General features: G+C 43.6%; 1 protein-coding gene across 4 annotated transcripts in view; it reads left to right on the forward strand.

Annotated features, from left to right (window-relative positions):
• Window positions 1-16,062, forward strand: part of LRRTM4 (leucine rich repeat transmembrane neuronal 4) — a 193,153-nt gene extending 177,091 nt beyond the window's left edge. For all 4 annotated transcript variants that reach the window (XM_015883060.2, XM_015883059.2, XM_032448891.1 and 1 more), the window contains one exon: window positions 14,624-16,062. The gene's annotated coding sequence lies outside the window, so the exon portion shown is untranslated. The remainder of the gene's footprint in view (window positions 1-14,623) is intronic.
• Window positions 16,063-22,101: the final 6,039 nt, after the last annotated feature.

Raw genomic sequence — 22,101 nt, forward strand, 5'->3', positions numbered from 1 at the left:
AGTGCTGGGAGTGAGGAGCTGGACCCCCGTGTTTTGAGGAGCTGATGTCATCGGGTGAAAATGGGTTCCCTTCTGTGTTTTTGGCATTTTCCTGTCTGTTTGTTTGCAGTAGTGAAATTTCGAAGGGCGCAGTTTGAGGAGGTTTAATTAGCTGTGCTCTCAGTAGCACTGATGCATTTTGTCTCTGTTGGCTATTGATTGTTTTCCCTCAGTGAGGTCCAACACAACAGATCAGAGTGCACAACAAATCCCCTCTTTGTAAAAGCGTTATGAAACTCTTTCTGGGTTAAAAAAAAAGTTGGTTGAAATGATACTTTAATACACATTTGTTTGTGGTTTTTGTCCCCAAAACCTACAGCAGCCAAGATTTCCCTTCCCATATTGGGTGTTCACAGATCTTCTGTGCTTACCTAAAATCCCAGGACAAATTAGATCAAGTATCATTGTGATTGATGAAGCTGTAGAGTACATGCCCATGTTAACACCTGTTATACATGGGCAGGACTTCCAGATCTTTTGATCCAGAGTAGTCCCATGGACTTTAATGGAGTTGTGCAAGTTGCAGCCACGGAGCAATGCCTCCACAATTTCAGTTGTTAGTTATTATTTGAACATCACACATCAGTCTGTATCGATATTCAGATGTGATGCCAGATGAGTTTAGTTCTTGATGGCGCTAATTACCCCGTGCTGCTGTGTTTAATCCTGCACTGGTGAAGCCACACAGCTTCAGGGATTATTGGAGCCATAAGAGCGTGACTGGCCTTATGAGTTTTGCACTAACATACAAGATAAGCATTTCAGGTGCTCTACTTCTTTGGAGTCATGTTTGCATCGTTTTCTGTTAGCAAACTGTGGCTTGAAAGCAACTCCAGCCACTCTTTCTGCTCCACTGAAGCCCCGATTTCCCATGAAGTCTGAGAGACTTTTCCCTTTGTTTAAAAAAAAAATTAAATAATAATAAAGGCAAAATTAATGGGAAATGACAAGAGGGAAAACGATCCAGCTGAATGCTTTGATAAGCAATCAAGACTTAATAGATTAGAAAATATAATTAATTACTTAATTACACTCGGAGTGGTTGTTGTTGGTAGATTGTTTGTTGAAAAGCCATTTAATTTTATCTTTGTAGTTTGAGGGTATTAGGGATCAGGTTAGTGCAAGAGAGTTCACTTGACAGTGAGAGTCATGCTTTCATCCCTTTCAGTGTCATTGAGTTCAATACAGCAGCAATGGCCTGGCATGGAGCTGGGAAAAGCCCTGTTGCTCTCAGTGCTGCAGCACCCTCAACAGAAAGCTGCAGAGCCCATCACACAGAGCAGAGAACAGCAGCAGCCTCCACCAGCAAGAGGAACCTCATCCCAGTGAGCTCCGTTTGACTTCATTAGCTCCTGCAGAGCCGCGAGCAGAATGGATTTATCTCTCCCCAGAGCCAGGGTAGGAGCTGTACGAGCTCAGCATCGCTGTACCTTCCTGCGAGCAGAATGAAACGAGCTAGCTGACAGATTGGCCGCTGCCTCCCCGTGCTGCGTGCTGCTGTTTCACTTTGCAATGCTTTCCATAAGTTAAGGTCTCACGCTGGTTCCTCTAATTGTGCCCGGGTGTTGCTGGCCTCGTGCTGCAGCACTGGATGCATGTTGTTTGCTCACACTGGCGTAAACTTGAGCATGAAATGCTTTTCTCGGGAGCTGATGTGGAGAGGAACAGCATTTTTGTCTGTCCGTTGCCTTTTGTAACATGACCGATCCAACAGTTGGTAAGCAGGCATCCAAAACTGGATGACTCCTTCATGGGTATCTCATGTTTTGTTGCATGTAGCGATGTGGTGTTTTGGCTCAGCTACTAAAAGAATGGTGGTATCAACAAGGGGTTTTCTTGCAGTATACATGCATTCCTATCCCGTCGTTGTCAGAAACCAGTCTGCTTGCTCATTCTCTGCTGAGTGTTGTTCTTGACTTCAGGTCAGGGACTAGTTGTATAGAGAAGAAGAAGAAGCCTTACTCCTAAGTTCTAGCTTCAAGTCTTGTCAAAAGATGATTGTATGCCAAAGGACAGTGCTAATTTAGAGAGACAGATGTGGCAAGGGGATACAAGAGGGTCATGGGGATGTAAGTTAAAGATAATTAGGGACAGCTGGGTGCTTTGGGTCCAGCGTGTGCTTTGACAGCATCAAAAGAGCGCAAGTTAATGGGAAGCAGATTGTTGTAGGAAGCAAATTGTTGGTGGAAATGAGCTCAACTCGGTAGGGTCAAACTTGCTTTTGAAGATAATAGCTGGGTTACATGCAGCTGTGCTCCACACCCTCCCCAGACAGGGTGCTGCTTGCACCAGTGACGTACAGCAGTTAAAAATAGTGTAAGGTAGACAATCACAAGTTGTGTATTCAGTTGCATTGATCCCATTTACAAAAAGTTTGGTCTAATGGTAATGCTGTCAATGCACACAAATCCCTTATTATTCAGAACTCTTCCATTTTAGCACCCAAATTATAAAGGAACGTGCGTGGCACGTTTGACACAAAGTGCTGTTTTTTAGGATAAGCAACTTTTCAAAAGGTTCGTGCACTCAATAAACAATGTTGAAACCAGCATCAGGTTACCATGGCAAAGAAGAAGGAAATGAAATGAGGCTGACTGTAGTTAGCAAAGAGATGGTAGAACAGGGAGGGATTTGCTGGACTCCTTTTTCGCTGCTTAAGCTTTTTCTCATCATTAATTCAAGACTTTCTGAGGCATCACGTTTTTGTGATGGACGTGTGATGCAGCTCCTATCTTTACTTTTACATGTAGTAATATGCATCCAGGTTACACGTATATATGGAAACTGGCTTATTTGTTTGGGCTCTGTGCTACAGATGTGGAGAGCATCAAGGCTGAATCCCAGCCTCTGAGAAGCATATAAAAACCAATCTGAGCGCCTGCCCTCTTTGAAACGCATGTAAAATGGGAAGCAGACCTCCAAAGGCTCTTCAAGATATTAAGGAACTGTTCTGAGGGATTTAGGGAAGTGTTTCCAAAATTGGAATGCAGCTCGCCTGGTTTGCAATACAATTTTCATCTCTGAAAACAGTTTTGGAAGTCGTTCGAGGAATCTGTTTCCATCTGTTGACAGCTGAAGATCATGATTCTTTGTCTGTTATTTATGATGCTTAAAAGTGTGAGGAAAAAATAGCCAACCAACCAGGCTCTGGAAGCAGAACCTTCAGTAGTTCTGTTTCTATATAGTAATAATGTTTCTTGACAGGCTTGTTCCATTATAATCTACCAGCAACAAAGTCTGCTCCAGGCTTACTCTTCGTTTATCCTGTAGTTCCTACCTGTGTGCTATCAGTGCAGCATTCAAGCTGCAGGAATAGAGCCCTGGGAAGGCAATCCAGTGCTCTGCATGCAGGCCCTTTGGTTCCCTTCTCTGCTAAGGTTGTATCAAATGCTGTTGTTGATTATTCTGTTGTGCTGTAAACTTTTTCCCCCCCAAAATTCATGAAGTTCAAGCAACTGCATATAACACAAAGAGCACGTCAGCGATTAATGTTTTATTCTGCTTAAACAAATGGGCTTAGGTTGCAGCCTAGTTGGAGTGCATGCTTTTTCTGCCTGCTATTTTGGGATGCACGTTAGAAAGGGAAAAAAAATGATGGGGCATTAATGTACGTGGAGCAGGTTGAGTGTGTGGGGACAGAAGGCCGAGGGATTGACCTGGAAACCAAGCACTTTGCAGTGAAATGCCCACCAGAGGTGGAAGGATGAGGAGCGCCACCTGCAAGCAAATGCGGAAGGGCAGTAGGTTGGTTAAGGGCACTGAATCTGAATCTTTCAGCTTAAAGGACAAACGGGATGGTTAAGGGCACTGAATCTACGGCTTTGAGCAGTGTGAGTGCAGGAGCTGTCATCACAGCATTAGTGCACAGATTCACAGTGCTTCGAGAGCTGTCAGTTATGTCAGCAAGTGGCATCGGAGCCCTCAAAGGAAGGACATCTTGCAAGGAATGCTGTGCTTCATTATTATCCTTTTTTATTATTATTATTGCCATATGTAGGCCTCACTTGTGAGCAGGGGAGAAGGAAAAAGAGGATTTCAGATAGTCCCCTAATCTGTCAGACAAAAACCATATGGTTGAGGCTACAATTGAGCCACGGTTGATCACACTCCCCCCTAATCTACAGCTGTTTTCCTTCTGATAGATAAATATGTGTTTAAATAATGCACCCTGCCCAACTCGCCACGATCTTTTGGAATGTTCCCTTTGACAACAAAACGTTCCCATTATGCCCAATAAACATCTTGCAGACTGACCGCTGCTGCCCAAACGCACATCAAGGCTTCATTCCCTCCGCTTCACCTTCCAAAGGAAACACCGCAGCTGCTCTTTATTTGCAGCACTTACTACAAGAGACTCATTTTCAGGAGATAATTTTTTTCCCCTTAGAACTTCATACAAATGTTTTAGTCCCTGGCCACAAAGACACGGTGAATAACTATTGCAGAGGAGTGCTGTGAGCTTTGATGTCAGCGCTGTTCTGCTTTAAAAGGGCACTGAAGTCTGTCAATGGCACATTCTTTTCTTCCGTGGTAATAGGACGAGCCTGCCTTGCTTTGTGTTACATTTTGTAGGGAGGTTTTGAAGCTGAACTCACTACATACCCATAGCACAAAAAGGAAAAGGGTAACCATGTCAACCAGTGTCCAGCTGGCACCAGCATGATGCGCTGCCGTCATCTCCTTGCCTTGTCCTACCATAGTGATGTGGACAGCGATGGGATGAAGGCTCTGGGGCTCTTCCTCCAGCTCTCAGCATCATGTTGAGGTGCTGTATATGCCAGTCTTTCAGCTGGGTTTTGAGTTTTGATGTGAGTTTGTGTGCTTTGTCCTGAGGTAAAGAATAGGAAGCAGAACAGTGTAACTGCTAGAAGATTATTGGGTACTTCGATAAGCTTCCCATATTTTTGTTTATATGAGTGAGAGAGTACACAGACCTGAGGTGACATCCAGAGGAATCAGTTTTTACTCACTGTTTGAGTTCCTTTTGTTCAGTGTTATGGCTATTAGTGTGTTCTAGCTGATGCCACTGTGCTAGCAGCCCCACTCTACCAAGGAAGGACTCGTACAGTGCGTAATGGGAAAGTCCTGTTGAGTTCATAAGTGATAAAACCAGTTGAATTGGATGGAGAGAAAAAGACTACACATTATGGTGCAGTGATAATGCAGTACTTTCACTTACCTGAATTGCAGACAATCTCTAGTTGATTTGATGGCCTTAATCTGCAACACTGATGCCAGGTTTTATGACTCTAAACTTGTGAAGCCCCTCTTAATGCCCTTCTGAAAGTCTTTTGTCGTCGTGCTCCTTTTCATTGTCTGCATTGTGCCTGTACCGTACCATAGAGCTGTGTATCTTAGTATTCAATAAGCAAGCACGGGGTGCTCAAATTGAATTATATGGTTATGTTTGCTTCTACATAGAGCTCATACTGGCTGTAAAATTGGAAGCCAGCTCTCAGGTGAGGTTATCTCAGAGACCAAAGTTCCAAGCCCAGTTATCTGATGTTGGGCTCAGCTTCAACCCTTCTTGTTCCTTTGTCTTTTTGGTAGCAGTAGTGATATCAGTCTTTGTTAAACCCTTTGATGTAGGTATTCAACTCTCTGGATTGCCTTGGGGGATTTCCCTGACCTCTGTTTATTTATCTATAAAGTGAGAATAATGATATCTGCTCGTCTCAAAGCAACAACACAAGACTTATCAGAATAATGACTGCAGAGCCCTTGGATGAAAGGTGCAGCACAAGGGCAAACAAGTGTTGTTTATTCTTGTTGCTAACATGATCTGACTTACAAATGTGGCAGGCTGAAGATAGGCTCTTGATAAAATTTTGCCAAGTGTGAGAACTTAGGGACCTGCAGTATGTTTGCTGTGAGTCGAGGCTGCTGCTGTGATTGTCCTGGTTTTGTTTGGTGGAAAATAGAGATGTATTTGGTCTTGCAATGCACAGGACTGAATTATTTCCAGTTGCCAGAGGGAAAATATTGTCATTCCATCAGTGTGAAGAGGATGGGCTATCATTTGTCACCTAAAATCCCTGCTAATCCCATGAGCCCATTCTGCTAGTGATTGCAAAGCACTCATGTATAGTGTTAAAGGATATGGGGAAATGGACAGTGCTTTATGTTCTTCCAGAATTTGGATTCATCATTGAGATAAATCGCCTGTCTTGTATTCCATGGGGCTGGCCTTCATTTACTCTATACTTGTTTGGGGGGCGCAGGAGAAAGATAAGGAGCGTTATCTTTAAGCAGCATTAGCTTTAAAGCAGCGTGCTCTGCGTTGCAGGAAACCTGTCCCATCCCTGCTGAGCAGCAAAGTGTTCTCATAGAGACTTTGATTTACCTTGTTCCATCTGACCCCTCCTGCTTGTTGCAGGTCTTCAATGCTCACCGGTGGTGAAGCCCCTCAATGCAGTGCTCCCCAGAGAAGAGCCTCAGCGCAATAGAAACCCAATGCCTTTTCCACAGCATTTCACCCGTTTCATGCTGGTTACCATGGGATCGTTCCTCTCAGCCTTCCTCTCTCTGTCTCTTTGCCACAAAAGTGCACAAACCGTGGCCTGCGGTCGCATCGTCACCTTTGTTCTCCTCTTTGTTGGGAGAGAAGAGGCTGGAAAGGAGCAGAAGGGTCTGAGCAACCTGCAGGGCGATGGCAGTCACAAGGCTCATGTTTGCTGTTTGCTCAAGCCTTCAGCATAAAGCCCATTGTGTTGGGCTGCAACTGGGCTTCAGAGGGGCTCTGCTAAAGAGCTGCTCTTAGGCAGCTTTTCCCCACTGCTCTGGGGTGAACTGAGATCTGTGGGTTAGCTGAGATCTCTGTCCTTAGAAGGACAAAGCAGCCTGGCTTGCTTAAGCATCTGTGTTCAGTTCTGTCATGGCTTTGTTGATCCTGGATTAAGTGCAAGAAAGCAAAAAAAGAACTAGGTGTAGGCAAACTCCTGCAGCATGACTTTAGGCTATCATATCTTAGTCAAAACCTCCTTTAAATGGAAAGCTCTGAGTTGTGTTGTACTGGCTTGGGGCTCCAGAGAAATGTATCCCATCCCTGACTCCCAGAGGATGCTTTTAATTGATGCTTTAGTTCAGATCCAAGTGATGCTTCTGATGTGCAGATCTCAAGGCTTTCCTCACTTAATGTGCTGACTTCCCAGAACAAAGGCAGATCCCTTTGGGATGAAGTTAAACCTGCTCTGAGTGTTGGTGGGACCAGACCAGAGCAGGTTTGGTGGCAATCCTTTGCAATGCATGTGCTGTGGGCACTGTGTGCTCAGCACCAACTCCAGCGCTTGGCCTGTAGTGCTAATATCTACACAGGCACAGTGGCCACATGATAAGGGAAGTCATTTAGGGATAAAAGATCTGTATTCATGTACTTAGCTCGTGGAAAAATCTGTCCCTCAATCTGTGCATCAGTTTTGAGATCCTTTGCTTGCTTGCTGTTCTCTTCTCTCCCACCCTTCATCTGTCACGCCTGTCTGCAGCATGAGCTCTCCAGGGCAAGGGCTCTGCTGAACACACAAGCATTGGTTACCGCCGCGCAGTTCCAGTTCTGGTCGAGGCCTCTAGGCACTGCAAATAAACAACAGATTTCAGATTACAAGACGCTTATTTATCTCTTTCTATTGCTTCTCCCGGTCTGTTTCACCCTTGGGTAGTTAGGGATCAGGCTGTGATACTGCCTTGATCCTACAGATGAGCAAAACATCAAGTGTTTGTTCTGTGCAACCAGCACAGATCCCATGCAGGAGGTTGGGAATGGCCACAGCCCTGTGCTCCACCATCCCAGCGGTGCTCTGACTCAGTACCACAAAGGTGGGTTGCTCACCTCTGTTCTCATCCCATCTGACACGCTGCAGTTTCCCAAACAGAACAGAGCTGGGAAGCAACAAAAAAAAGCCACAGTAGCTGGAAACTGCTTCGCTCACGCTTGGCTGCTTGAGAGAGCGTTCAAGCATGCCGTCTCCTGTTGACGTGAGCTGCAGAGATTTCTCACAGCAGCTCCTTTGGTTTCCAAAATCTCGCTCGCAGCGCAGATTTTATTCTTTCCAGCGGGGTTCTTTGAACCTGCTTCTTTTCATTTACACTCCATCGCTGCTGCTGAGCTCGAGCACAGGAAGGGTCTGAGTAGGCAACAACTATTTTTTGCTTATTAATGTTCATTGCGTCAGAATAGGTATGAGGCTGCTTTGTTCGCTTCGTCCGGAACATCAGCGTGTGCATTGCGTTCTCTGCAGCCCTCTCCTGGCTGCATTCAGCTGTACAGGCAAAAGCTCTCAGTTTCCTCATCCCCAAATGCCTGTTTTTTCTAAGCTAGGCTCAGTCTCCAGCCGGATTTACACATCGTGATCTGTTGGCCAATAATTACAGCTTTGGCATCTGCCAGCTGGCAGCTCCGTGGAAGGGGAGAGCAGTGATCCTGCCATGGAGAGTCACAGCTTTCCTCTCCCACTACACAGTGGATGTTCTGAGGACTGATGATGCTTTTTGCTGTGCACGTCACCCAGGCCAGCCCTTCTGCCTTAAAAGTGTCACTAAGCCACCGGTGCCCAGTAATCCATGTATCCATTGGATATATCCATGGATATCCATTCATTTTGCATTCATAGGGTCATCAAATTGACCCGCTTGGTTCTGTGGAAGCCAAGATCACTAAACCAAGAATATTTTCTAACCTATCTTTATTGCAGTTTTTCCAGGGATTCTGAATATTCTGAAGGTTTCCCTTCAAAACTTGCCCAGAGGAAAGAAAAAGTCATTTGTTTTCCATGAAATTATAAAAAAAAATGCTATCATTGTGCATTGTCCTTGCCTGCAACGCTGGACAGTCTTGCATTAATTTTCTGCTTGCTCGATGTCACATACACAAAGATTCTATAGAACATGACTGAAGCATGAACCCAAGTTGGTTGGTAATTTCCTAATCCTATGCAGCCCTGACCCTGCTTTTATTTGGTTTGCTGTTTGCCATTTCAGGAGCCTGCTCAGAAAGCAGCAAGCAGTTCTGCTGTTACATCCCTCCATTGCAAGTCACATGCTCGTACAGCAGCAGTTACAGGATATGTTTGCAGTGCCTTAGGAACACAGTCAGGTGTTGTAGCAGTTCATATCCGAGCATTTTCTGAGCTTTAATTAAAGTCCTGATATTTCCTCTGTGATAGTTTTAATGCTGCTAAGAGAGGTGAACTAACATATATCAGTTAGTCATGTATTTGTAGCCAGGGTTTTGGGTGGATGGATTTCTCGTGTTGTTACTGGGCTGATAGCATTGCCCCTAAAATAGCCCTTTCCCTCCAGCTCTGCCCTCCTCTTCCTCCCCTTGTGATGCTGCAGCACACAGAGACTGTTTCTCAGCCTTGCAGTAAAGATGGGGGTTATATAAATCCTCACCCCAATATGAGTCACTTATCAGTACCTTTTGGGAACCATGGAGTTGGGTACATCTCCGCGTGGGAACACTGCTCCCATCAGTGCTAATGGAAGTGACATGCATCAGGAGGAGAAGCTGTCCCTGGATTAATGCTCTTTCCATTGTGTTTGTGCCATTGCACACACTGATTCCTCTGCTAGGAGACAGTGGAGGTAATTAAAATGTAATTTCTCATGAAGAGAACCCTGCTGAGACATTCACTTTAATAGGAGCTCCCTCCCGTGTCCAAGCAGGTCTGTAGTGCCAGCGCTTTCTTCTCTCCCACTGGAACAAATTTATCCCAGAGGAAATTGGTTCCTCACTGTTTCCTCAGGAGAAATAATAATTCCTTCAGCTCAGTCTCACTTTGCAGCCATGGTGCTTTGGTTGTTCCTTTGCTTTCGGTTAAAGTCCTTTCTGCTCAGCAGCTCTGGATGTTGATGGTCCAATGTAGACCATCTGATGCCCAGATCAGGGGAATACAACAGCAGCATGAGCTCCTGTAGTCTTCTTTCTTTATTTTTCTGCCACTTACTCTCTTTTGGCATTCATTTTCAGCAAAGAAAGCCCCTTCAGATTGTCTAGGGATGACTGAATAATAAACCAGATGATCTGGTTGCTTTAGGGTCAATACCACAACATTGAATGTGGAATTTTAAATGCTGGTAGAAGAGGACTCTGGCATTACAGCTTGTGGGGGATGCAGGGGTTGGATGCTATCTCTGTATTTAATACTACTGTATTAAATGGAATTTGGTGCTAATTATAAGTATGATGCTCTTTAAAAGTCAGAATGGGTTAAGACTGCCATCTAACTCCATTCAAAACCTATTGGTGTGATATAGCTAGATAATGCAGAGAAGGAAAAACTTTCAATTTCTATCAGACCAATAAGGAACCCAGCATCCCCATTCTTCTAGCACCAGTAGTTTTTAATCACAAGCAGTTGGGTTGCATTGCCTTAAGGGCAAAGTCCTGTGCAATTTGGGTCACGGATTTCCAGCTTTTCAGAGTATGTTTTTGGTGTCATCATGTACAGAATCTAATATTTAAAACTCCTAAAAAAGCCATCAATTCTTGGACAGCTCTTTGGCACATTGTAAATTTGAGGAAGATCAAATGGAAAGGCATTTTAATGCGAGACAGAGCCTTATTCCACTCATTCTCCAGCACTTTGTCATTGTGGCAAAGCGTTATCAGGTGTACCAAGCAATATTCAGTAGGGCACTTATTTATGGTGAGCAGTGGATGGAGCAAGTTGCCGTCTTTATGAACAATGCATAGAAAAGCAACTCTACCTTTTCTTCCATGTTGTCTTAGTTTGTTTTTTGAGGCATTATGCTCTGTTTCTCAAATTGCATGCTGGACCTTCCCCTCCCAGGGGATAATACAGGAAAAGCGGTGGTTCCAGTTCTCTCTCACATGGAAATCAGAGGGAAAGGCAATTATTGAGGTTAGGGCAGCTCCCAGTTAAGGCTGTCCTCCCAGTTCTGGAATCCTTCAGCTTGCAATTTGAACCCCAAACCATCTGCTGAAGGATGCAAGGCATCCCCTTACCTGCTAGCACCTGTGAGAGTGCCTCAGGCTCTTAGAGATGCTGGAAGATCCAGCCCGTAGCATTTCAGGCTGAAATGTCAGCAGTTGAGAAGGCTAACAGAAGTCGGGAGTGTTGGAGGTCAGGAGAATGCCCCGTGGACATTGTTACCATGCTGTTGACCTGTGCTCTGCTCTTTCTTCTTGATCCACTGGAGACTTGGCTCGATGGCCCTTTGACTCATCCTGGTAGACTAAGTACAAACGATCTGCGCTTAAGCAGCGTTTAATGTCGTACATAGGGAGCAGAAACTTCCCTTGAGAGTATTGCTTTTTAAAGTAGCTAAATGAAAACCAAGTTGCCTTCCGAGAAAATCAAGTTTTTGATGGCTTGTGTGCTTAGGCACCCAAAGACGTGTACCCAAAGGGACTCTCTTGCATCTGGGTAGGTCCCTGCCACGAGGCACTGCATTGCTTTTGGAAAGCTAATCTGTCCCTAAGCAATGCAAAAGCTTTTTGTTGAAATACCGCCCTTCCCTTCCTATTGAACTCTATAGAAAATTATCCTAATAGCACCAAAAGCAGTATTAATGGCTTTCCAATTAGAATATCTAGATAGTTTGTTTATTTTATCGGCGCTCCACGGCGGAAAATCGAAGGTTGCTTTGAATCTCACTTCACGCTCTTCATCAGCGAGCTCCTTTGTCATGAGCAGACACCCCGTGAAATACAGATAAAGCCATTGAAAAGAAATATTTTGCCCAAGAAGGCTGAGAGGACTGTCTCTCTTCTCAGAGTTCCCTTTAGGGAAAGGTTTTCATTTGCTGATTGATAGACAAAATTGGCCTATAGAAGGAGCAGGGTGGGGGGTGGGTGTTGTTTTTGTCCTGGTCCTTGACCTGGTGGTTTCTGGCTGGAACACAAATTTCAGGCCCAAAAGGTTTATTTAAAAAATAATAATTAAAAAAAAAATAAGGACAAACAATCTCATGTTTATTGCTGTTGCAAACAGAACAAAGCAACATTCATTTTTCAGACCTAACTTTGATGGAGGCATTTTGTTGCTTTTAGTGAGTTTAATAGGAAATGTGTGATTGTGCATTTTCCTGAACAGGAATGATTTTCTGAACTGACTTCAAAGGGATGTTCCAGGGGGGAAATTCAATGAAATTGATCATACCTGCCCTACCTGCCTAATGCACCTAATCCATCCATCTTTAAGGTGAAGCTGTGTGCTTCACTAATTGTAAACCTTGCTTATTTTTACTCTAAAAACTATTATAGGGTTTAAAATGAAATCTGATTTATCAACATCTACGTTGTTAATTCAGCGATGAAGTCATGGTGTTCTGAGACTAAATATTAGCACTAATGAGAAAGCATAGCTTCCGTATTTTGTCACTCAGAGTTTCTGCTATGTATGGACAACTTCTGAACTGGGATGTAATTTAATCGTGCAATCACTAAGTGGGCAAATGTGTGCTCATAATTCAGTTTACCTGAATCCAAATGACCTCCCTCCCACTACAGGCCTCTCCCAGAAGGCTGTGCTGGGATTATCAGCCCTTCCTTGCATTGCGTGCCTGCCCGCTGGTTGATAGGCCTGGTGCTATGAGTCATTTAGACATCCATGGCCATCCTTGTTTCCCAAGAAAGATATCCCTTCCCTTCAAGGTAACAAATGGTTGGAGATTCTTTCTTCAAAGCCCAGCTGAAAGAAAAAGCACATAATATTTCCAACCTGAAATAGATCTGTTCGGAAAAGTCGTGTTTTCAAAATGTGATTTAACAGTTTACCAGGGAATTACTTCAACCTGGGACCGCCGGTGATTAGATCTTGCTGAACTGCAAGTGATGCTGTGCGAGACAGAGCGTTAATCTTTGATCCTCTACTTGTCTTCACTGCAGTAAGGCTGCTACTGTGCACCAAGAAAATTCCTGAGCAGGACTTAAAGGCAGAGCCAAGAACTGGGTGTTCGTTTTGGGTGTTCTCCTAAGGGAAAAGTGCTTATCCACCACCCAGGGGTGCTGTTGGGATCCCAATTCTGTTTGACTCCCGTTTGGAGAAGGGAAGAAAACAAGCAAAGAGTGCTGCTCGCATGACTCGGGTGGTTAATGTACTGTGCATTATTGCTGTAAAGCCAGGACCTCAATCTCTCAGTTCTCCCGAACACAAACAGTCCTTGGCTTTTATAGAATCATAAAGAGCTGCCTTAAAGGCTGAGGACAAATTCGAGCCCTGATAGGAATTGGCACAGATACTGCTGTATCCAAAGGGAGTTGGAGTTTCTTGAGCTGTGGCTGAAAACGATCCACAAGTGAATACAACTGTCCCATCAAATTCTGCTGAGCAGCCTGTCTGCTGCATTCCTGCCTTTCAGCTGTCATGTAAAATGATGCTTTCAGCCCAGCTTCAGGTAGCAGAAGAGTTTGGGAAGCTCTCCAGCATTCTGCAGAGGGACCAGGGGAGGATTCCAGCTGCTTCTCAGGTCCAGATGCAACAGGAACTCTGACCCTGCAGGACTTAGAATTGCTCCTAATGTCTTGTGTTTTTCTTTATAGCGATTGGAGCAGTGTGCACCGTGCAATGGAAGGTTGTGATAAATTAGCTCTGTAGTGTTCACTTACAGTTCGGCATGGAAAATAAGGAGGTATTGCTTATGAGATTGAATTCTATGTAGGGTTTCTCTGGCTATAATGAGCCCAGGTTTGCTAGGTATGTTAGAATAGACTCTTGCCTCTGTCTCCTGCAGTGTGTGATTTTTTTCCTAAAAGCTTCTTTCTTCCTACTTGAAAAGCTCGTCTCTTGCAGCTGATAAAATTATCTGCAAAGATTTGTATCTGAGGTTGTGCCGTAAATCATATTTACCTGTGGGATTAACGTTTGCAAACATAGGACATCTAGCTACAAAAAGAAAAGGAGAGGTTGGGGGGGGGGGGAACTGGGGCATTTTTTGTGTTTATGTTTAAAAGAAGAGGATTCAGGATAGATCTCGCAGGCATTTTGAATATATTTTTGCATTCTTACAGGGTGTGGATCTGCTCAGCTCCAGCGAGCATCATTAAGGCTCATGGTGAGGCTGTAAGATACAGAACCCACGAAATCATCTCGAAGGCAGTTTAGTCCTAGGAGGAATAAACACGTGTCCAGCTGTGCTGAGAGCTGCATGAGCTGGCAGCTGAGATTTCCTGTCCTTTGACCTGCTCAATATGGGCTGCCTTGTATAGAACCGCTCAGCTGCTTTTGAGGCACTGGAAGAGGGCCTGTTTATTTGTTAAAGGTTTGTCTTACCAACAGCTTCCTTCACAGCCAGATTCTGCAAGCAAGGTGAGAATTCAGTATACGAGACAGGGCAGGTTGAGATCTGCTCCTAGATGTAGTAATCCCCATGGACCTCAGCTCCAAACCTCAGCACGGTGGGAAGAGATGGACCCACGTGCATTATACAGACTCTCAGCCCGAGTCAAGGCTCACTTGAATGATCCCATTGCAGGGGACTGGATGAATCAAGAGCAGTCTTCCTGCATGATCTGAATGCTGAGCATCCCGGCACATTGGGGCTGCGCTGGGATAATTGCTAAGCAAACACGATGAAGCACATTGTTCATATTTCTCTGTTTTTCGATCTGTTTGGTCTCCTGCAGGTCCCTCACCACATGAAGACTTTACCCTACTACAGCTACGACCAACCGGTGATCAGCTACTGCCAAGCCCACAAGCCCCTCCACGTCAACAAGGGCTACGACAGCATGGCCCGGGAGCAGCCAGAGCCCACCAACCTGGAACTCAGTCGGGACCACAGCTTCATAGCCACGATTGCACGCTCAGCAGCTCCGGCCATCTACATTGAGAGAATACCAAACTAGGGCCGGAGGCAGCGGGGAGCTCTTCCAAAGGACCTTTCAGCTCAGAAGAGAGCAGGGCCAGGAGCTAAAATCCACCATTCCACGTCAAGGTATTTCAGCACAGACCACGGGAAGGGGATAAAGCAGACCCCGCAGACTGGAAATGCTGTCTTGCAGTACACACTGAGAACTTCAGGATTTTCTTTGCTTTAAACTTTCAAACGAATCCCTCAATGTAAATATTAAAAAAGAGATTGTCGAGTTCTTATTAAAAAAAAAAGAAAAAAAAAGAATAGATTTCACTCTAGCTACATAAAGGGATGGATTAAGAGTTTTGTTTGTATATTTGATTTTTCTACATTGCACGGTTCTAGGGAAGGAGAACCACAGGTAAAAAAATACAGGGGTTGGGAGGGCAAGGGCTGGGGTGGGATGGGTCAGCCATGATTCCTTATGGAGTGTTTATTACTCTACAAAGATTCGTTTAATATTTTTGGTTCTTTTTTTTTTCAGCGATGCAAAAGATAGATCTATATTTTCTTCGATTTTGGTTGTTTTTCTTTTTTTTTTTTTTTTTTTCCCTTTTTCTTTTTTATTTCTCTTTTTTAAGGTGGTCGAGCACTAATATTTCAGGCTTCAGACATGGGCGTTACAGCTTATGCTGAACCAAAAGGACATTGGCAATTTATGCAGCAGAAACAAAGAAACTTGGGTGCATGTACATTTAAGAGACAGGCTGTACACTACGGAGGGTGCTTTTGATTTTTACTATCATCATTGTGCTTCATTGTTGACACTATAATTACTTCTGGGGCTCTAAAAACAGGGGGAAACACATGCAATGGTGTATCGACTCTCATATTTACAGTCCAGCTGTGCTGTAAGCAAAACTAATGGACACTGGGGGAGCAAAATGGAAGAGATGTGCTTGAAATGGATCAGAAGGAAAACCTTTTAAAAGCAAAAGTGTTTTGGTGAAACTCATTGGTTGACATGATTTCTAAAACACAGGAGAATGTGTAACATTGGGGGTTTGGTTGGGTTTTCTTTTGTTGTTTTGTTTTGGGTTTTTTTGTTTTGGTTTGTTTTGTTTTTTTAAATTAATGATCCTGACCAGTTAGTTTTTTGTGTAGTTTTTATCAATAAAATGGCAACAAGAAAAAGTGGTGGAAAAAAAAAAAAAAAAGAATAATAATGATAATAAACATATTATTTTGTGGTTGGGACACCACAGCCAAGCTACTGTTTGAATGATTTCTCTGGATGGGTGACACACAGCCTCAGTGGGCAAAGGGAACAAAACTTGGTCCCATTTCACCTGCTTGGAGATGAAGGAATTGGGTGAAGATTGGAAGAGTTGTGCCTGCATAAGGATAGGTTTAGGGGTGATGCTGGGGGAGGGAAGAATGGAAAAGGAGAAGTCTTCTGGCTTTCCTATATATTCTTTCTCTGTGATGAAGCCAGATGGGTTCAGATTAGAAGGTGAGGTATATGTTTGTTAATTGGCTGCTGATTAATACAACTTAATTAATACTTATAAGGGGTGTTTTCACTTGGCCACAAGGTCAGGATTCAATGTGTGAGACTCTGTGAGTGCTCATTCTTGTATCATGTCTACAATTTCGTATTGTTTTCTGCATTTCTCACCCAAAAAAACATGTTTTTCTCTGAAAGGAAAGGAAGAATGTGTGTGGATGTGTGCATTCTGTGCACTAGGCAGCTCATAGGGAAAAGTGGACCTGCAACGCCAACGGGATGCATCAGAGGTAATGTATTTAGAATTAAGTGCTAGGCAGGAAATGAAAAGAAAATGGAGTGGAAGACGAGGTGATGAGTTTACAGCCAGCTCTATTAGACATCTCAATATCTGTCAGCTTTAGCATTCCTACAGGCAGAGGGAAAAGGATGCCTGAAACTCCAGGCTGTTTCAAATTGAGTTTTAAGATCCACGGCCTATTAGGCTGAAAATGGAAGCTCCTTCTCTCTCCTATTGATTCCTGTGGGCTCTGGATCAGCAGTGGAAACCCATGAACATGGCAGTTCTGTGGCCAAGGTCTGGGGCCAATGGTGGAGTAGCAAAAGCAAAGAACCCCTCATTTTCTTGCAGAGCAGTTATTTCATTGTGACTTAATGCCCGTTATTTGCTTTGATGCTCTGGTGACTGGCATTTTGGTAATACATGGGCAGGTTAAAGTAAATTCATTTACAGAGGAGAGTGATATCGGTCATTACTGGAGTCAGGGGATGCGTTACACCTTTGTCATTGCTGTTCTAAGTCATATTGCATTGATACAGAAATAAAACTACACGTGAAGGAGGCATATCCCAGCTTCCTCTTGCACAGTGTCGGTGCCAAGCAGCTCCCAGTGCTAACTCAGCACATTCGAGGTCTTCAGCAATCTGCAAGCAACGTTCCTGTTTGTTTCTTGTTTGCTTGCATTGCATGATGGCGCTACAGGTAAGACAAGCTTTCCAAAGTAGGTACAAAAACAAAGCTATTAAATGCATTCTTGCTTTTCTAATTTTTGGTTTGTTTCCCTCTAGGAGGTACCCAAAGTTGGCAGAAGAGGAGGAGAAGTCACTCCAAGCTCCATAGTAGCTGAAACATTGCACATCTGCAAGGCAGCCTTGAGTAAGTGAGGAGCTGCTGACTCCCCTGGAGGCAAGAGGCAGATGATGCAGGTAATAGATCTTATTCCTGTTGCTTTGCTGTGGACACAACTGGCCTTGGGGAAGCAGTGGCTTTTCAGACAGCTCATTGCATCAGTGGCTGCAGAGCTCTGGCAGTCCTGCTGCCTCAGCTGTGCTTCTCACCCTCAATTGCTTTGCCATATGACCTTGGGAATACCAATTTACTCTTTTATTCTCTTCCTAGCTGCTGGCGTGTCTCATGCCTAGCATTCAGCGCCAGTCATGTCCTCTGTGACTTCTGGTGCAACAGAAATGGAAGTAGATGAAAAAGCCTGAAAATCCCCGTCTTGCCCCCATTTCCCTGCCACCCCCCAGAGTTATTTTGCGTATTTAAAAGGCAAGCAAAATCATTTTGATAATGCAGAAAACGATGGTAGCTCGTGACTTTCAATCAGCGCTTCGGACTCCCCAGTGATCTGAAGCACTCTTATTTGCTAAAAGTGTGTTCTCAGAACAGCAGGAATTAGAGGATCTTGATAGGCTGATGAAGCAGGGAAATAAAGCATTTTATTCCAAAGTCATCCCGGGAGTTGGGACTGAAAAAGAAGGCAGCTGTCGTATACAGTAGAGTTCGTGTTTTGCTGGGGAATTAAAAAGAAAGCTTACCCCAATAGTTGAAAGCAGAATATATTATGTATATTTCATTGATATACAAAATATATCATCATCTTGTGACTTGCGCTTGTTTATTCAGGATGGATTTTAAGGGTAAAAGAGAAGTTAACTGTATATGGATATTTTGTTGGTTGAAAGTAAGAGGGCCGGGCAAGTTAAATCGTAAAACAGGAGGAAAACATGAATTGAAAAGGTCTGCTGGGGGTGTAATGCTGATGGAGTGGGACAAGCTGAACACAGTAACCCTTTGGAGCCTTGGGGTCTGTGGTTTCCTTTAGGTAGGTGCATAAGGGACATTTTATGGGTATGTCAGCCATTGAGTTTTACTGATTTTGGTATTCTCCTAATGCTTTCTGTGAAACTGGACCAGACAAAATGGGGAGGTAGACTAGATGACCTTTAAAGGTCCCTTCCAGCTCCAAGGATTCTATGGTTCTATGAAATAGGAACATTTGGCAGTTGGTGGTGAGTTACAGAGAAGCATTGAGCAACACCAGATGGCTTTTTTTACCTCCTAGACTCAGGTGGAGTAACTCAAACAGCTGATGGTGATGAGGACCTCCTGCAAAGCTTCAAGAAAGGCATGGCAGGAAGAGCAGCCACACATCCTTATTGCAACATATTGCAAGTATGGGGCCAGATTTCTTTTTAAGTTTCTCACATTATGCAAAAGAATGCGAGTGTCTCAACACCATAGCTAATGATACGCAGCCTGTAATTTATTAATAGCATACACAGTATTTGCAGTTGTAAGGGAAACTGTTGATCTCAGCCTGAACCTCTGATTAACCATCTGAGGCAAGTAACGAGTCAGTTGTGGGTGGACAGGTGAAGGTAATTCAGCTGTGTTCATAGAGGAGTTGGAGCTTAACCCCCCCCCCCCCCCCCCCTCCACACTGGCAAACACACCTTTACGTATCCCCCTTTAAAAGACTAAGCCATACTCCCATTTTAAGGGCTGACCACCACTAAGGCAGCATTTGCCTGTGGAACCTTGACATCAGTGAGCACCCATCTTGTCCGAAGGCATCAGAATTGGTGAGTCCTTTTCCTTAGATACCCTCTGGCTATCTATTTCCAACTATACTTGTATTATTTTAACTGTACAACAGTGTATTTAGATCATATTGTGTAAGATAAATTGTTGGCAAATGTTCATAAAGTATTTATTGGACGTGCTGCTGTTTGTTCAGTGATTTATAAATCAATGCTGTAACATATGAAGTGGTGACAGAGTTTCAGATAAATTCTTTGCAAAATGTTTGCTGTGCATCAATAATTCTGATATTAATTAATTTACAATTTATCTGCAAGTGTTTTGGGAACGATATACCATTTCCTTTCTCTTTTGCCTTGCTAATAAGGGGCTTGGAGGTTGGTTCTGATCAATGCTAGAACTGCTTCTTGTTCACATGTGTGAGTGAATGAATATGTCCTTGTTGTGTGTGTTGTTGTTAGAAATCTGTTGTAGCAAGGTTTGGGAACAAGTAGCAAATGGAAGTTGCTAGAAGGGCTGGTACAGCATGAGTGTCTGTTAGCAATGAGCTGCAGGTTAGTGGTCTCCTTACATTAGTGTCTGCTCCTGTTTCTGATGGAATCCCTCATGTTCTCCACATTGGAGATGTCTTTTTGTCACTCTTTTGTTGTTTCAGTTTGCACAAAGGTTTGCTCCTTAGGAACTTTGTTTAAGTGAGGCAATTCTTTTGCTGATCTTTGAGACCTTAAAAAGTTGAAGTTTTCTGGCTTCTTTCACCCAGAAAAGAAATAATAGGAACTGTGGTAGGAACAGGGATCCCCACTTCACTACCATGGTCCCATTATAAAGTATTCAGGGATTCTGAAGGTCTGGAAATACTCAAAGTAAAAGCTCTGAGGTTACAATAAAAGAGGTGTTAAACCATATGAAAAGACAGGGTGCCTTTAAGCCTCTCCCATGTTAATTAGTGCACCTGTGAAGCCTTGCAACAGTTCTATAGCAGCAATTAATTATTAATAAGTTTGAAAGAGTGCAGCTACTCCCATTGGTTAATGTGTCTGCAGCAGCTGGAAGGGGAATCACAGGTGGGGAGGTGGGCTGGCTGTTAATGGTGGAATCCTTTCACCTGAAGGTAGTCTCTTGGGCTTTTTATTGGTTTCTCTTGGGGCTTTTTAACAGCATATCCCAGCAACAAACTCACTTCTACACACCTAAAAAATAATTACATAGAGTGCATAGCTCTGAAAATGCACCAAAATAAGGCAGGCTTAAGATCTGAAATCACACCTGTTGAAATGCAAACGCTCAGCAGTTTATCTGTGCAAGTAAGCTTTGAAGTAGTACTTGAATTTCGTTCTAGTCTAGTTAGACCAGCATGTAGCTGGGTTTTTTTTTTGCTTGAACTCAACATGTGGTTGGTTTTAGAACTGCAGACAATAAAGCAAGTTATGGATTGTGTGTAAATTAGTGTCCATCCCTGTCTGCATAGATCATTCAGCCTTCTTACAGTATGAGATGCTCATAGGAAACAAGCGTAGGATTTCAGATAGATGACCCCTTTGAGGTGGGAGAAGCATTTAGATAAGTGTTAATGCATTAGTGAAGATAGAACAGATAACAAAATGTATTGATCAGCTGCTGTCAATGGGAAGATAGTGAAGTATGTAGCTGCATATATTAGTATGCTGATAGCTTTTGGCCCCATTAATTTCTATGTTTTATCCATGTTTAGTAATTTTTGAGGAGGGCATCCTGATTTCTCCCTCTATGGGAATTTCAAGTGGGATTTGGGTAGACTTTTAGAGAGCTGTATTCACCTGGGTAAGGCCTGGCTTGTTTTGCATTTGCTTTTGCCATCAGTAATGTTACAAAGTTATTGATAGACTTTCTCAATTCACTAGTCGTTATCTTGCATAAGTTATTTATCTTCAGCAAATATTTGTGTTCAGTCGACCATGCTCAGCCTTGCAGTTTTGCTGAGCACAATGATGCATCTTCAACATTTGACCAGAGATTTGCAGGGGAAAATGTACGTAAAAGCAAAATATTTCACTTACTTTCCATTTACAGCAGAAAAAACTAATTGTTGACTGCATCTTCCTAAGACCTCTTTAGCTTTTAGTGCTCTCACAGGTTATTTTTGGCCCTTCTTAGTCCCTCTGCATCCTTCCAATAGTACCAGCTGGACTATAGACGTGCCTTGCTCTGCACATTTGCCTCTTCTTGACACTGTTTGGAACAGAAGAGCCTTGTGGTTGCAGGAGACATAAACAAGATCAAACACATCTATTTTCTTTGGCTTAAATCATAGGCAGTGTTATCTGGGCTCTGAACCTGGTTTGTATCCAGGTAATAACAGGAGGCAAGATGAAACATTTTTGTTTCCATTCCAGGCCTCTTAGCAGCAAATATTTCTTCTTAGTAGGAATGTTGTCGGTGCTGGTTGGTTTGATTTCCTCTTTCTCTAAGTGGCAGAGTGCTGTGTGGTGTCACATCAGCCCTGTCCCTAGAGGACCTTTCCCTTGGTTAAAATGTGCTTTCTGCCTCTGGATCTCCCTCTGTGTTCCCTTGTGTTAGCAGAGCGTACAGAGTTCTACTATCTCTTCAGCACTGAATTTTCTTAGGGATGTGGAAGCAGCAGATCAAGGTGATGTGCTTTAGTACCAACCAGGCTGAGCTCAACCCTCCCATTTATATAAGTATCACAAGACTCAGTCCGTACTGATATAAATTCTATGCTGCCCACCTGTATGTTCTTGGGTTGTCAGAGTGCTTCAAGAGCAGATGTGGGTGTTGCATGGAGGAAAGGGGCTGGCTGCTCTGGCAGAAGCTGAGCAAGACATCCCACTTGTCCTCCTGGACCCAAGGGGAAGCTGATGGCTGTTATGGCCCCACTAGTCATGGAACTGGACCAGATTAGCCCATAAACAGTTGACAATGGCTGATCTATAGAGACTGTTTGATCATTATTTATATGGGATTTTCTTGGTCTGTT

The sequence above is a fragment of the Coturnix japonica genome, chromosome 22, assembly GCF_001577835.2.
Source record: "Coturnix japonica isolate 7356 chromosome 22, Coturnix japonica 2.1, whole genome shotgun sequence".
NCBI lineage: Eukaryota > Metazoa > Chordata > Aves > Galliformes > Phasianidae > Coturnix > Coturnix japonica.